The 15,772-nt window shown below is 47.5% G+C and overlaps 1 protein-coding gene across 1 annotated transcript in view; it reads left to right on the top strand.

The window, feature by feature from the left end:
* Positions 1–5,002: 5,002 nt before the first annotated feature.
* LOC110539688 (zinc finger protein 280C-like) overlaps positions 5,003–15,772 on the top strand; it is a 151,256-nt gene continuing 140,486 nt past the window's right edge. The window contains exon 1 of the mRNA XM_060375011.1: positions 5,003–8,176. The gene's annotated coding sequence lies outside the window, so the exon portion shown is untranslated. The remainder of the gene's footprint in view (positions 8,177–15,772) is intronic.

Here is a 15,772-nt window from a genome sequence, read left to right as displayed (position 1 = left end):
GTCTAGCTGGATCTTGAGGAAGCGCCTTTCCTGATTTTCTGAGAAAGCGCCCCAGTGATTTCCAAAGTGGTTGTACAAGTTTACATTCCCACCAGCAGTGGAGGAGGGTTCCCCTTTCTCCACATGCTCTCCAGCATGTATTGTGCCTTGCGTTTTTGATCTTAACCATTCTGATGGGTGTAAGGTGTAATCTCAGGGTCGTTTTGATTTGCATTTCCCTGATGACTAAGGACATTGAGTATTTCTTGAAGTGTCCCTCTGCCATTCTGTCTTCCTCTACAGAGAAGAGAATTGTCTGTTTAGCTCTGTACCCCACTTTTGGGATCCAATAGAAGACGCAGAGATAAACCCACGGACCTCCCCAAAATTGACTTTTGGCAAAGAAGCCAAAAAGCACACTATGGGGGGGGGGGGGAGGGAAGACAGCGCCTTAAACGAATGGTGCTGGTCTACCTGAATGTCTACCTGTAGAAAAATGCACATAGATCCACATTTATCACCCTGCACAGAACTAAAGCCCAGATGCATCAAAGAGCCCAACATAAAACCAGACACACTAAATCGTTTAGAAGAAAAAGTGGGGGAGAGCCTAGAACTCGCTGGCACAGGAGACAACTTCCTGAACAGCCCAGCAACAGCACAGGCTTACTAAGCTCAACAATCAATAAGTGGGACCTCATGAAACCGACAAGCTTCTGTAAAGCGAAGGACACTGTGGTCAGAACAGAAGGACAGCCTACAGACTGGGAAAGCATCTTCACCAACCCTACATCCGAGAGAGGGCTAATACCCAGAATATATAAAGAACTCAAGAAGCTAAAGAGCAACAAATCGAGCAATCCATTTAAAAATTGGGGTACGGAGCTAAACAGAATTGCCATCTGCTTGTGCTCAGACCGGATTGCCAAGCAGAGTTGGAGAGCAGGGTGGCTGATGGTGTCATGTGAGTGTTCCCGCTGCACCTTTCCTCTTTCCCAAGGGCCCTCTTCCAGTCCAGGGCCAGGGCCTTCCATCCCTTCCAGCCAGGCTGCTTGCGGTGGTGCGCAGGCTAGCTAGCACCCATCAGTGGCTTGGTGGCCAGTAGGAAAGGCTCTGGGTGTGCACGTTTGTAGGCGCGGTTTACCCCCCGGGGTAAACCGCATTCTCTTCTGGATGCTCTCAGAGGAGCTCATTTGGCCCTGGGAGTCTCGGGGGCTGTGCCCATTGGTTCCAGCCTCCGCCCCCTGAGTGACGCTACCCCGGGGTTCCCGTGCTCCTCCCTTTCTGCTCCTCCTCCGCCTCTGCCTCCACCTGCTCCTTCTCTTCCTCCTCCAGCACCTCCTCCTGCTCCTGCGAGCTCCAGACGTCCTGCAGCGTTGTGGGTAAGCCTCCCCGCAGCTCCCCGCCGCGAGGCGAGGGCAGAGGCCAGACTCTCGCCTGAGGCCTCAGGGGCCTCCCGCGCGCCCGCTGAGAGTTAGGGACCTGGCGGCGCGGTGGCGCGCGGCCCACCATCTTGTCTCGGGCCAGGGGGAGGGGAGCGTTTTCGGAAAGGTCGCCTCGGGGACACCTCCGTGGGCTAGAGGCGGTGGCCTCCCGTGCCTGGGCCGTGCGTGGGTGGCAGCCTCGTGGGCCCAGCCTCGTGGGCCCAGCCACGTGGGCCGCTGGGTGTAACCTGGGCTCAAGAGGAGCGCCCTCCCTACCGTAGCTCTGGCTTTGCTGTGGGGAAAACAGCTCCCTCAGCTCTTTCCTGCATTGGAGAGCCAGGTGTCTTTCAGGCTTGGGGAAGGCTGATGGGGCTAGCTGACCTCCAGCCTCAGGCTCCTGCGGCCCTTTGGTTCTGGCCCAACCCCTTTTCTAGGCCCGCCAGCAGTTTTTCCCTGCTTCTACCCTCAATCTTCCCAAAAGGACTTCCACCTCTGTCACAGAAACCTTGCCCTCTTCCACTATTGTCTAGACTCTAGAGGATAAAAGCCCTGAGGGAAAGCGAGGTGGACTGAGATGCACCAGTTTCCTTCACGGAGCTGTGCGCAGCTCTCTCTCTTGCTCGCTTGCTCTCTCTCTTTTTTGTTGTTGTTGTTTTTTGTTTTTTTTTTTTTCTTTTTGTTTAAGCGATGTGGAAAACATCTCATTCGGAGGAAAACCTGCAGCAGGCATGGGAGTCCCTCTCAGTGCGCCTCAGGTCTGAAGTCTTTTCAGGAAGGAGTCTCAGTGTGAACTGAACCAATTTCTTCCAAATGTGGGAGATCTTTATCCAAGGACCTGTCTTCTTGGGGAGGATTCGCTGATTGTTTTTGTTTGTTTGTTTGGGGATTTTTTTTTTGTTTCTGTTTTTTGTTTTTGTTTTTTATTATCTGTCTTGTTTTGTTATGGTTTTGTTTTTAATTCTGTGAGTTTACATTTTTGGTTCTGTTGTTTGGGGGCTGGATTATGACCTTTAGTGTCTTTTAGCATTGCTAAATCTATATTTGATATTTAAAACTAGTTTTAAACCAGAAAAGTCTCCTACGTAAATTTGTGAGGTGTCTTTCTTGCTTTGGGAGTTAGAGCGTAAATTCAAGCCATCTTAAGTAAAACACTCACACACATGAGCATATATATATATTTATATATATATATAACCGAGTATGTATGTGTATATATATATATATATATACACACACATACTGAGTCTGTCAAGGCACTAATTTGCTTATGAAAGTCATTTGGATATTTGTGGCTGTGCAAACATTTGAATGTTTTGTGATGTCAAAACTTTAAGGGTTGTAAAGTATTAGAGAACTGTTTAAAAGGTGAAGAAATAGCTTCAAGAGGTTATGTAGTCAGTAAAGAGAACCAGTTGTGATTTTTCTTTCCTTTTTGAAAGATTGCGTATGTGTGTGTGTGTGTGTGTGGTTGTGTGTATGTCACAGTTTGAAGGTCAGATGACAACTTGGTAAGTTCTCTCTGCAGGTTCTGAGGGTGGATCTCTGGTCATCAGTTTTGGGAGCAGCCCCATTTCCTTCGGAGCTAGTCTCACATATGTCCCACTGGTCTTTGGTTTGGTTTCAGTAGAACAGTTTGGTTTTGGTTTTCTTTTCTTTTTCTTTTTCTCTTTTTTTCAAGGGTGGGGGTGGAGAGGGAAGGGTCTCATATAGTCCAGGCTGGCCTTGAATATGATATATAAAACTGAGGCTATCAATGAACTCCTGATCCTACTGGCTCAGCTTCTGAACACAGGAATAACAGAAAAGAGCCATCCATCATGCCTGTCCCCTTAGAACCAGTTTTTCACCCAATGCCTTCTGACATTCACCTAAAGTTCGGTTCATTAAATAATGCCTCATTTTTATGGGAGTCTCAAAATGCCACAGAAAGATAAGCAAGGAGGTTCACCTAAAAGTTTTTAAGGATTTTTGGTTGTTGATGATGTTTTGTTTTTCCACACAAGGTTTCTCTGTGTAGCCTTGGCTGTCTTGGATCTCACTCTGTAGACCAGGGTGGCCTTGAACTCACAGAGATCTGCCTGCCTCTGCTTGCTGAGTGTTTGGCTTAAAGGTGAGCACTACCAGTGCTTGTCAAGCCCACACAGAGTCATAGAGTCAGTCTTATTTACTTTTCTGGAAGTGCCAAAAGCAGAATCAGTTGGGTTGGAGAATTTACTTCAGAATTTCTTCCCACACCAAAGAAGAAGATAGGAACGTTAGGAAATGCCGTTTAAAGTTTAAAAGAGGAGGATTAGGAAATGATCATGTGAGCTGGGCAGTGGTGATGCACACCGTTAATCCCAGCACTTGAGGGAGAGGCAGGGTGCATCTCTAGGTTTGAGGCCAGCCGAGCACCAGCTAGAGGCCACCTGCAGACTGGAGCGTGTTCCAGGCCATCCAGGGCTACACGTTGTCTTGAAAAGAATCTAATTGATTAATTAAAAAGATGTATTTAAGAAAGGGCAAATGATCATGTAAGGAGTATGTTGGCAAGTGTTTTTCGCCTTTTTCTCCTGTCTATTAAAAAAAAAAAAAAGTATATAAGCAGCTCTTTGAGACAGGGTTTCCTGATGGGCCTGGTAGTCACCAACTAGATGACAGACAGGTTGGCCACAATCCCTAAAGACCCTCCTGGCTCTGCTTCCTCAGCTCTGCAGTCACAAGTGTATGCTTATATTCCCAGTATTATTATATGGGTTCTGGCAATCAGACTGGGGTCCCACACTTGAAGGGCAAGTCCATACAAACTGAGCTGTTTCCCCTGTCTACAATATTTTTTCTTTTTTGTTAAAATGCATGCACACGTCCCGTGTGTGTGTGTGTGTGTGTGTGTGTGTGCGCGTGCGCGCGTGTGTGTGTGCGTGTGTGCGTGCGCGCGTGTGTGCGTGCACGCGTGTGTGCGTGCACGAGCGTATGGGCCTGTGCAAGCGAGAGCATGCTTTCAGAGTTCAGAGGACAACTTGGAGCATTTGGTTCTTTCTTAAGCTGAGGTTTTCACACTTGGCAACATGTAGCCTGTATTAGTGAGTAGTCTTACCAGCCTGATAGCTTTATTTTCTAAGGTAGAAAACTAAGACCTAACATGTTAAGTTCTCAGCAGTTATGAGTTTGCTCAAAATTAAAATTAGACACACAGATTTCAGGGTCAACTTTCATCTTTCAATATTTAGTGTTATTTGGATCCCATAAAATTGATTGGCACCATTTGCTTGTTTTTAGTTGATTCTTCCCTCTGATGGATAAAGACAGCTGTTTTATCTATAGTTGACACTAGTATAGATGGCTTTGTTAAACCACATTTATTCATTTTGTGTGTGTGTGTGTGTGTGTGTGTGTGTGTGTGTGTGTTTCATGTGCATGCAAAGGCTTGCATATGGGGATCACAGGGTAACTTGAGGAATTCTGTTCTTTCCTTCTACCATATGGGTCCCTGGGATCACCTTTACCTACTGAGCCATTTCACAGGCCCTGAATTCTATTTTTCCTCCATCCTTCCTCTCTTCTTTCCTTCTCTCTGTCTTTCTTTCTAATTGTAGTCTTTCTTTCTTTCTTTCTTCCTTTCTTTCTATCTTTGTGTCATTCTTTGGCTTTTTTAGACAGGATTTTTTTTTCTATGTAGTCCTGGCTGTGCTGGACTCCTTCTGTAGACCAGGGTGGCCTTGAACTCACAGAGATCTGCCTGCCTCTGCTTGCTGAGTGTTTGGCTTAAAGGTGAGCACTACCAGTGCTTGTCAAGCCCACATAGAGTCATAGAGTCAGTCTTATTTACTTTTCTGGAGGTGCCAAAAGCAGAATCAGTTGGGTTGGAGAATTTACTTCAGAATTTCTTCCCACACCAAAGAAGAAGTTAGGAACGATAGGAAATGTCTTTTAAAGTTTAAAAGACGAGGATTAGGAAATGATCATGTGAGCTGGGCAGTGGTGATGCACACCGTTAATCCCAGCACTTGAGGTAGAGGCAGGGTGCATCTCTAGGTTTGAGGCCAGCCGAGCACCAGCTAGAGGCCACCTGCAGACTGGAGCGTGTTCCATGCCATCCAGGGCTACACGTTGTCTTGAAAAGAATCTAATTGATTAATTAAAAAGATGTATTTAAGAAAGGGCCAATGATCGTGTAAGGTGTACGTCAGCAAGTGTTTTTCTCCTGTAAATTAAAAAAAAAAAAAAAAAAGCGTATATAAGCATAGGACTCTATGACAGGAGTGTCCAAGGAACAAAAAAATTGTTTTTTAAGCAAACACGGTTGCTGTCAGCCAGTGACTTACATAAGCCAATTTCATACCTGTTTTCTGTTAAAACTTGAAAGATGTATCAAGTCGAGTGTTTTTAAAAACGGGTGCCTTTACTGTTTATTCACAGGGAGATCTCACAATTTCTTTGTTTTATCAAATTTTTATTTTTTATATTAATTACCGTTTATTCAGTTTGTATGCCAACTGTAGCCCCCTTCCTCATTCCCTCCCTCCTCATCTTCTCCCCTGCCCCTCTCCAAGTCCACTGGTAGTGGAGATCCTCCTCCCCTTCTATCTGACCCTAGCTTATCAGGTCTCATCAGGACTGGCTGCTTTGTCCTCCTCTGTGGCCTGGCAAAGGCTGTTCTCCAGTCAGGGAGAGGTGGTGAGAGAGCCAGCCACTAAAATCATGTCAGACATAGTGCCTGTTCTCCTTACTAGGGCCCTCACTTGGATACTGAGCTGCCATGGGCCACATCTGAGCAGGGGTTCTAGGTTATCTCCATGAATGGTCCTTGGTTGGAGTATCAGCCTCAGAAAAGACCCCTGTGCCCTTCTGTTGTTCTCCTTGTGGAGCTCCTGTCCTCTCCAGGTCTCACTATCTCCCCCTTCTTCCTAAGATTCCCTGCACTCTGCCCAAAGTCTGGTTATGAGTCTCAGCGTGTGATTTTTACACTGCTGTGTAGAGTCTTTTAGAGGCCCTCTGGAGTCGGCTCCTGTTCCTGTTCTCCTTCCCGTGTTCATCCCGCTTGCCTTTCTGAGTGAGGATTGATCATCTTACCCAGGGCCCTGCGTCTTGCTTAGCTTCTTGAGGTGTACAGATGTTAGTATGTTTATCCTATATTATGGGACTTATAAGTGAGAATATACCGTGTGTGTCTTTCGGCTTCTGGGACACCTCACTGAGGATGATGATCCTTTCTAGATCCCACCCTTTGCCTGCAAATGTCACGTTTTCCTCGTTTTTAACTGCTGAATAGCATTGCACTGTGTAAATATACCACAATTTCTGCATCCATCACTCCGTCCAGGGACCTCTGGGTTGATTCCAGGTTCTGGCTCTTATGAATGAGGCTGCTGGGACCATGGCTGAGCAAATGTCCCTGTTGAGCACTTGAGCATATTTGGGGTATATGCCTAGGAGTGGTCTAGCTGGATCTTGAGGAAGCGCCTTTCCTGATTTTCTGAGAAAGCGCCCCAGTGATTTCCAAAGTGGTTGTACAAGTTTACATTCCCACCAGCAGTGGAGGAGGGTTCCCCTTTCTCCACATGCTCTCCAGCATGTATTGTGCCTTGCGTTTTTGATCTTAACCATTCTGATGGGTGTAAGGTGTAATCTCAGGGTCGTTTTGATTTGCATTTCCCTGATGACTAAGGACATTGAGTATTTCTTGAAGTGTCCCTCTGCCATTCTGTCTTCCTCTACGGAGAAGAGAATTGTCTGTTTAGCTCTGTACCCCACTTTTGGGATCCAATAGAAGACGCAGAGATAAACCCACGGACCTCCCCAAAATTGACTTTTGGCAAAGAAGCCAAAAAGCACACTATGGGGGGGGGAGGGAAGACAGCGCCTTAAACGAATGGTGCTGGTCTACCTGAATGTCTACCTGTAGAAAAATGCACATAGATCCACATTTATCACCCTGCACAGAACTAAAGCCCAGATGCATCAAAGAGCCCAACATAAAACCAGACACACTAAATCGTTTAGAAGAAAAAGTGGGGGAGAGCCTAGAACTCGCTGGCACAGGAGACAACTTCCTGAACAGCCCAGCAACAGCACAGGCTTACTAAGCTCAACAATCAATAAGTGGGACCTCATGAAACCGACAAGCTTCTGTAAAGCGAAGGACACTGTGGTCAGAACAGAAGGACAGCCTACAGACTGGGAAAGCATCTTCACCAACCCTACATCCGAGAGAGGGCTAATACCCAGAATATATAAAGAACTCAAGAAGCTAAAGAGCACAAATCGAGCAATCCATTTAAAAATTGGGGTACGGAGCTAAACAGAATTGCCATCTGCTTGTGCTCAGACCGGATTGCCAAGCAGAGTTGGAGAGCAGGGTGGCTGATGGTGTCATGTGAGTGTTCCCGCTGCACCTTTCCTCTTTCCCAAGGGCCCTCTTCCAGTCCAGGGCCAGGGCCTTCCATCCCTTCCAGCCAGGCTGCTTGCGGTGGTGCGCAGGCTAGCTAGCACCCATCAGTGGCTTGGTGGCCAGTAGGAAAGGCTCTGGGTGTGCACGTTTGTAGGCGCGGTTTACCCCCCGGGGTAAACCGCATTCTCTTCTGGATGCTCTCAGAGGAGCTCATTTGGCCCTGGGAGTCTCGGGGGCTGTGCCCATTGGTTCCAGCCTCCGCCCCCTGAGTGACGCTACCCCGGGGTTCCCGTGCTCCTCCCTTTCTGCTCCTCCTCCGCCTCTGCCTCCACCTGCTCCTTCTCTTCCTCCTCCAGCACCTCCTCCTGCTCCTGCGAGCTCCAGACGTCCTGCAGCGTTGTGGGTAAGCCTCCCCGCAGCTCCCCGCCGCGAGGCGAGGGCAGAGGCCAGACTCTCGCCTGAGGCCTCAGGGGCCTCCCGCGCGCCCGCTGAGAGTTAGGGACCTGGCGGCGCGGTGGCGCGCGGCCCACCATCTTGTCTCGGGCCAGGGGGAGGGGAGCGTTTTCGGAAAGGTCGCCTCGGGGACACCTCCGTGGGCTAGAGGCGGTGGCCTCCCGTGCCTGGGCCGTGCGTGGGTGGCAGCCTCGTGGGCCCAGCCTCGTGGGCCCAGCCACGTGGGCCGCTGGGTGTAACCTGGGCTCAAGAGGAGCGCCCTCCCTACCGTAGCTCTGGCTTTGCTGTGGGGAAAACAGCTCCCTCAGCTCTTTCCTGCATTGGAGAGCCAGGTGTCTTTCAGGCTTGGGGAAGGCTGATGGGGCTAGCTGACCTCCAGCCTCAGGCTCCTGCGGCCCTTTGGTTCTGGCCCAACCCCTTTTCTAGGCCCGCCAGCAGTTTTTCCCTGCTTCTACCCTCAATCTTCCCAAAAGGACTTCCACCTCTGTCACAGAAACCTTGCCCTCTTCCACTATTGTCTAGACTCTAGAGGATAAAAGCCCTGAGGGAAAGCGAGGTGGACTGAGATGCACCAGTTTCCTTCACGGAGCTGTGCGCAGCTCTCTCTCTTGCTCGCTTGCTCTCTCTCTTTTTTGTTGTTGTTGTTTTTTGTTTTTTTTTTTTCTTTTTGTTTAAGCGATGTGGAAAACATCTCATTCGGAGGAAAACCTGCAGCAGGCATGGGAGTCCCTCTCAGTGCGCCTCAGGTCTGAAGTCTTTTCAGGAAGGAGTCTCAGTGTGAACTGAACCAATTTCTTCCAAATGTGGGAGATCTTTATCCAAGGACCTGTCTTCTTGGGGAGGATTCGCTGATTGTTTTTGTTTGTTTGTTTGGGGATTTTTTTTTTGTTTCTGTTTTTTATTATCTGTCTTGTTTTGTTGTTATGGTTTTGTTTTTAATTCTGTGAGTTTACATTTTTGGTTCTGTTGTTTGGGGGCTGGATTATGACCTTTAGTGTCTTTTAGCATTGCTAAATCTATATTTGATATTTAAAACTAGTTTTAAACCAGAAAAGTCTCCTACGTAAATTTGTGAGGTGTCTTTCTTGCTTTGGGAGTTAGAGCGTAAATTCAAGCCATCTTAAGTAAAACACTCACACACATGAGCATATATATATATATATATAACCGAGTATGTATGTGTATATATATATACACACACATACTGAGTCTGTCAAGGCACTAATTTGCTTATGAAAGTCATTTGGATATTTGTGGCTGTGCAAACATTTGAATGTTTTGTGATGTCAAAACTTTAAGGGTTGTAAAGTATTAGAGAACTGTTTAAAAGGTGAAGAAATAGCTTCAAGAGGTTATGTAGTCAGTAAAGAGAACCAGTTGTGATTTTTCTTTCCTTTTTAAAAGATTGCGTATGTGTGTGTGTGTGTGTGTAGTTGTGTGTATGTCACAGTTTGAAGGTCAGATGACAACTTGGTAAGTTCTCTCTGCAGGTTCTGAGGGTGGATCTCTGGTCATCAGTTTTGGGAGCAGCCCCATTTCCTTCGGAGCTAGTCTCACATATGTCTCACTGGTCTTTTGTTTGGTTTCAGTAGAACGGTTTGGTTTTGGTTTTCTTTTCTTTTTCTTTTTCTCTTTTTTTCAAGGGTGGGGGTGGAGAGGGAAGGGTCTCTTATAGTCCAGGCTGGCCTTGAATATGATATATAAAACTGAGGCTATCAATGAACTCCTGATCGTACTGGCTCAGCTTCTGAACACAGGAATAACAGAAAAGAGCCATCCATCATGCCTGTCCCCTTAGAACCAGTTTTTCACCCAATGCCTTCTGACATTCACCTAAGGTTCGGTTCATTAAATAATGCCTCATTTTTATGGGAGTCTCAAAATGCTACAGAAAGATAAGCAAGGAGGTTCACCTAAAAGTTTTTAAGGATTTTTGGTTGTTGATGATGTTTTGTTTTTCCACTCAAGGTTTCTATGTGTAGCCTTAGCTGTCTTGGATCTCACTCTGTAGACCAGGCTGGCCTCAAACTCACAGAGATCTGTCTGCCTCTGCCTCACCGAGTGTTTGGTTTATAGGTGTGGATCGCAACACCCTGCTTTCTGTCTTTTTTTTTTTTTTTTTTTTAATGTAACACCAGCTTCATTTTTAAACAGTTCTGTTATTAATAAAAGATTTGTGCTAAATATTCACAAAAGAGTTTGGTATGATCTCTGCAGACAGTGAGTCCTCTTAACCACTGACTCATCCCTCCACCTCCCCAAATTTTCTTTTTAGTTTTTATTGTGCGTTGTGTGCTTGTGTGTGCAGGTGCACTTGTGACTGTGAGGATATGGATGGCACAGGACAATCTCAGGTGTCATCCTCAGGAAGTCCATGCAGCTCTTTGAGACAGGGTTTCCTGATGGGCCTGGTAGTCACCAACTAGATGACAGACAGGTTGGCCACAAGCCCTAAGGACCCTCCTGGCTCTGCTTCCTCAGCTCTGCAGTCACAAGTGTATGCTTATATTCCCAGTATTATTATATGGGTTCTGGCAATCAGACTGGGGTCCCACACTTGAAGGGCAAGTCCATACAAACTGAGCTGTTTCCCCTGTCTACAATATTTTTTCTTTTTTGTTAAAATGCATGCACACGTCCCGTGTGTGTGTGTGTGTGTGTGTGTGTGCGCGTGCGCGCGTGTGTGTGTGTGTGCGTGTGTGCGTGCGCGCGTGTGTGCGTGCACGCGTGTGTGCGTGCACGAGCGTATGGGCCTGTGCAAGCGAGAGCATGCTTTCAGAGTTCAGAGGACAACTTGGAGCATTTGGTTCTTTCTTAAGCTGAGGTTTTCACACTTGGCAACATGTAGCCTGTATTAGTGAGTAGTCTTACCAGCCTGATAGCTTTATTTTCTAAGGTAGAAAACTAAGACCTAACATGTTAAGTTCTCAGCAGTTATGAGTTTGCTCAAAATTAAAATTAGACACACAGATTTCAGGGTCAACTTTCATCTTTCAATATTTAGTGTTATTTGGATCCCATAAAATTGATTGGCACCATTTGCTTGTTTTTAGTTGATTCTTCCCTCTGATGGATAAAGACAGCTGTTTTATCTATAGTTGACACTAGTATAGATGGCTTTGTTAAACCACATTTATTCATTTTGTGTGTGTGTGTGTGTGTGTGTGTGTGTGTGTTTCATGTGCATGCAAAGGCTTGCATATGGGGATCACAGGGTAACTTGAGGAATTCTGTTCTTTCCTTCTACCATATGGGTCCCTGGGATCACCTTTACCTACTGAGCCATTTCACAGGCCCTGAATTCTATTTTTCCTCCATCCTTCCTCTCTTCTTTCCTTCTCTCTGTCTTTCTTTCTAATTGTAGTCTTTCTTTCTTTCTTTCTTCCTTTCTTTCTATCTTTGTGTCATTCTTTGGCTTTTTTAGACAGGATTTTTTTTTCTATGTAGTCCTGGCTGTGCTGGACTCCTTCTGTAGACCAGGGTGGCCTTGAACTCACAGAGATCTGCCTGCCTCTGCTTGCTGAGTGTTTGGCTTAAAGGTGAGCACTACCAGTGCTTGTCAAGCCCACATAGAGTCATAGAGTCAGTCTTATTTACTTTTCTGGAGGTGCCAAAAGCAGAATCAGTTGGGTTGGAGAATTTACTTCAGAATTTCTTCCCACACCAAAGAAGAAGTTAGGAACGATAGGAAATGTCTTTTAAAGTTTAAAAGACGAGGATTAGGAAATGATCATGTGAGCTGGGCAGTGGTGATGCACACCGTTAATCCCAGCACTTGAGGTAGAGGCAGGGTGCATCTCTAGGTTTGAGGCCAGCCGAGCACCAGCTAGAGGCCACCTGCAGACTGGAGCGTGTTCCATGCCATCCAGGGCTACACGTTGTCTTGAAAAGAATCTAATTGATTAATTAAAAAGATGTATTTAAGAAAGGGCCAATGATCGTGTAAGGTGTACGTCAGCAAGTGTTTTTCTCCTGTAAATTAAAAAAAAAAAAAAAAAGCGTATATAAGCATAGGACTCTATGACAGGAGTGTCCAAGGAACAAAAAAATTGTTTTTTAAGCAAACACGGTTGCTGTCAGCCAGTGACTTACATAAGCCAATTTCATACCTGTTTTCTGTTAAAACTTGAAAGATGTATCAAGTCGAGTGTTTTTAAAAACGGGTGCCTTTACTGTTTATTCACAGGGAGATCTCACAATTTCTTTGTTTTATCAAATTTTTATTTTTTATATTAATTACCGTTTATTCAGTTTGTATGCCAACTGTAGCCCCCTTCCTCATTCCCTCCCTCCTCATCTTCTCCCCTGCCCCTCTCCAAGTCCACTGGTAGTGGAGATCCTCCTCCCCTTCTATCTGACCCTAGCTTATCAGGTCTCATCAGGACTGGCTGCTTTGTCCTCCTCTGTGGCCTGGCAAAGGCTGTTCTCCAGTCAGGGAGAGGTGGTGAGAGAGCCAGCCACTAAAATCATGTCAGACATAGTGCCTGTTCTCCTTACTAGGGCCCTCACTTGGATACTGAGCTGCCATGGGCCACATCTGAGCAGGGGTTCTAGGTTATCTCCATGAATGGTCCTTGGTTGGAGTATCAGCCTCAGAAAAGACCCCTGTGCCCTTCTGTTGTTCTCCTTGTGGAGCTCCTGTCCTCTCCAGGTCTCACTATCTCCCCCTTCTTCCTAAGATTCCCTGCACTCTGCCCAAAGTCTGGTTATGAGTCTCAGCGTGTGATTTTTACACTGCTGTGTAGAGTCTTTTAGAGGCCCTCTGGAGTCGGCTCCTGTTCCTGTTCTCCTTCCCGTGTTCATCCCGCTTGCCTTTCTGAGTGAGGATTGATCATCTTACCCAGGGCCCTGCGTCTTGCTTAGCTTCTTGAGGTGTACAGATGTTAGTATGTTTATCCTATATTATGGGACTTATAAGTGAGAATATACCGTGTGTGTCTTTCGGCTTCTGGGACACCTCACTGAGGATGATGATCCTTTCTAGATCCCACCCTTTGCCTGCAAATGTCACGTTTTCCTCGTTTTTAACTGCTGAATAGCATTGCACTGTGTAAATATACCACAATTTCTGCATCCATCACTCCGTCCAGGGACCTCTGGGTTGATTCCAGGTTCTGGCTCTTATGAATGAGGCTGCTGGGACCATGGCTGAGCAAATGTCCCTGTTGAGCACTTGAGCATATTTGGGGTATATGCCTAGGAGTGGTCTAGCTGGATCTTGAGGAAGCGCCTTTCCTGATTTTCTGAGAAAGCGCCCCAGTGATTTCCAAAGTGGTTGTACAAGTTTACATTCCCACCAGCAGTGGAGGAGGGTTCCCCTTTCTCCACATGCTCTCCAGCATGTATTGTGCCTTGCGTTTTTGATCTTAACCATTCTGATGGGTGTAAGGTGTAATCTCAGGGTCGTTTTGATTTGCATTTCCCTGATGACTAAGGACATTGAGTATTTCTTGAAGTGTCCCTCTGCCATTCTGTCTTCCTCTACGGAGAAGAGAATTGTCTGTTTAGCTCTGTAACCCACTTTTGGGATCCAATAGAAGACGCAGAGATAAACCCACGGACCTCCCCAAAATTGACTTTTGGCAAAGAAGCCAAAAAGCACACTATGGGGGGGGGGAGGGAAGACAGCGCCTTAAACGAATGGTGCTGGTCTACCTGAATGTCTACCTGTAGAAAAATGCACATAGATCCACATTTATCACCCTGCACAGAACTAAAGCCCAGATGCATCAAAGAGCCCAACATAAAACCAGACACACTAAATCGTTTAGAAGAAAAAGTGGGGGAGAGCCTAGAACTCGCTGGCACAGGAGACAACTTCCTGAACAGCCCAGCAACAGCACAGGCTTACTAAGCTCAACAATCAATAAGTGGGACCTCATGAAACCGACAAGCTTCTGTAAAGCGAAGGACACTGTGGTCAGAACAGAAGGACAGCCTACAGACTGGGAAAGCATCTTCACCAACCCTACATCCGAGAGAGGGCTAATACCCAGAATATATAAAGAACTCAAGAAGCTAAAGAGCACAAATCGAGCAATCCATTTAAAAATTGGGGTACGGAGCTAAACAGAATTGCCATCTGCTTGTGCTCAGACCGGATTGCCAAGCAGAGTTGGAGAGCAGGGTGGCTGATGGTGTCATGTGAGTGTTCCCGCTGCACCTTTCCTCTTTCCCAAGGGCCCTCTTCCAGTCCAGGGCCAGGGCCTTCCATCCCTTCCAGCCAGGCTGCTTGCGGTGGTGCGCAGGCTAGCTAGCACCCATCAGTGGCTTGGTGGCCAGTAGGAAAGGCTCTGGGTGTGCACGTTTGTAGGCGCGGTTTACCCCCCGGGGTAAACCGCATTCTCTTCTGGATGCTCTCAGAGGAGCTCATTTGGCCCTGGGAGTCTCGGGGGCTGTGCCCATTGGTTCCAGCCTCCGCCCCCTGAGTGACGCTACCCCGGGGTTCCCGTGCTCCTCCCTTTCTGCTCCTCCTCCGCCTCTGCCTCCACCTGCTCCTTCTCTTCCTCCTCCAGCACCTCCTCCTGCTCCTGCGAGCTCGAGACGTCCTGCAGCGTTGTGGGTAAGCCTCCCCGCAGCTCCCCGCCGCGAGGCGAGGGCAGAGGCCAGACTCTCGCCTGAGGCCTCAGGGGCCTCCCGCGCGCCCGCTGAGAGTTAGGGACCTGGCGGCGCGGTGGCGCGCGGCCCACCATCTTGTCTCGGGCCAGGGGGAGGGGAGCGTTTTCGGAAAGGTCGCCTCGGGGACACCTCCGTGGGCTAGAGGCGGTGGCCTCCCGTGCCTGGGCCGTGCGTGGGTGGCAGCCTCGTGGGCCCAGCCTCGTGGGCCCAGCCACGTGGGCCGCTGGGTGTAACCTGGGCTCAAGAGGAGCGCCCTCCCTACCGTAGCTCTGGCTTTGCTGTGGGGAAAACAGCTCCCTCAGCTCTTTCCTGCATTGGAGAGCCAGGTGTCTTTCAGGCTTGGGGAAGGCTGATGGGGCTAGCTGACCTCCAGCCTCAGGCTCCTGCGGCCCTTTGGTTCTGGCCCAACCCCTTTTCTAGGCCCGCCAGCAGTTTTTCCCTGCTTCTACCCTCAATCTTCCCAAAAGGACTTCCACCTCTGTCACAGAAACCTTGCCCTCTTCCACTATTGTCTAGACTCTAGAGGATAAAAGCCCTGAGGGAAAGAGAGGTGGACTGAGATGCACCAGTTTCCTTCACGGAGCTGTGCGCAGCTCTCTCTCTTGCTCGCTTGCTCTCTCTCTTTTTTGTTGTTGTTGTTTTTTGTTTTTTTTTTTTTTTCTTTTTGTTTAAGCGATGTGGAAAACATCTCATTCGGAGGAAAACCTGCAGCAGGCATGGGAGTCCCTCTCAGTGCGCCTCAGGTCTGAAGTCTTTTCAGGAAGGAGTCTCAGTGTGAACTGAACCAATTTCTTCCAAATGTGGGAGATCTTTATCCAAGGACCTGTCTTCTTGGGGAGGATTCGCTGATTGTTTTTGTTTGTTTGTTTGGGGATTTTTTTTTTGTTTCTGTTTTTTATTATCTGTCTTGTTTTGTTGTTATGGTTTT

This window comes from Meriones unguiculatus, chromosome X (genome assembly GCF_030254825.1).
Source record: "Meriones unguiculatus strain TT.TT164.6M chromosome X, Bangor_MerUng_6.1, whole genome shotgun sequence".
NCBI lineage: Eukaryota > Metazoa > Chordata > Mammalia > Rodentia > Muridae > Meriones > Meriones unguiculatus.
Note: the sequence above shows the minus strand (reverse complement) of the source record. Positions and strands in the feature narration are given on the sequence as shown.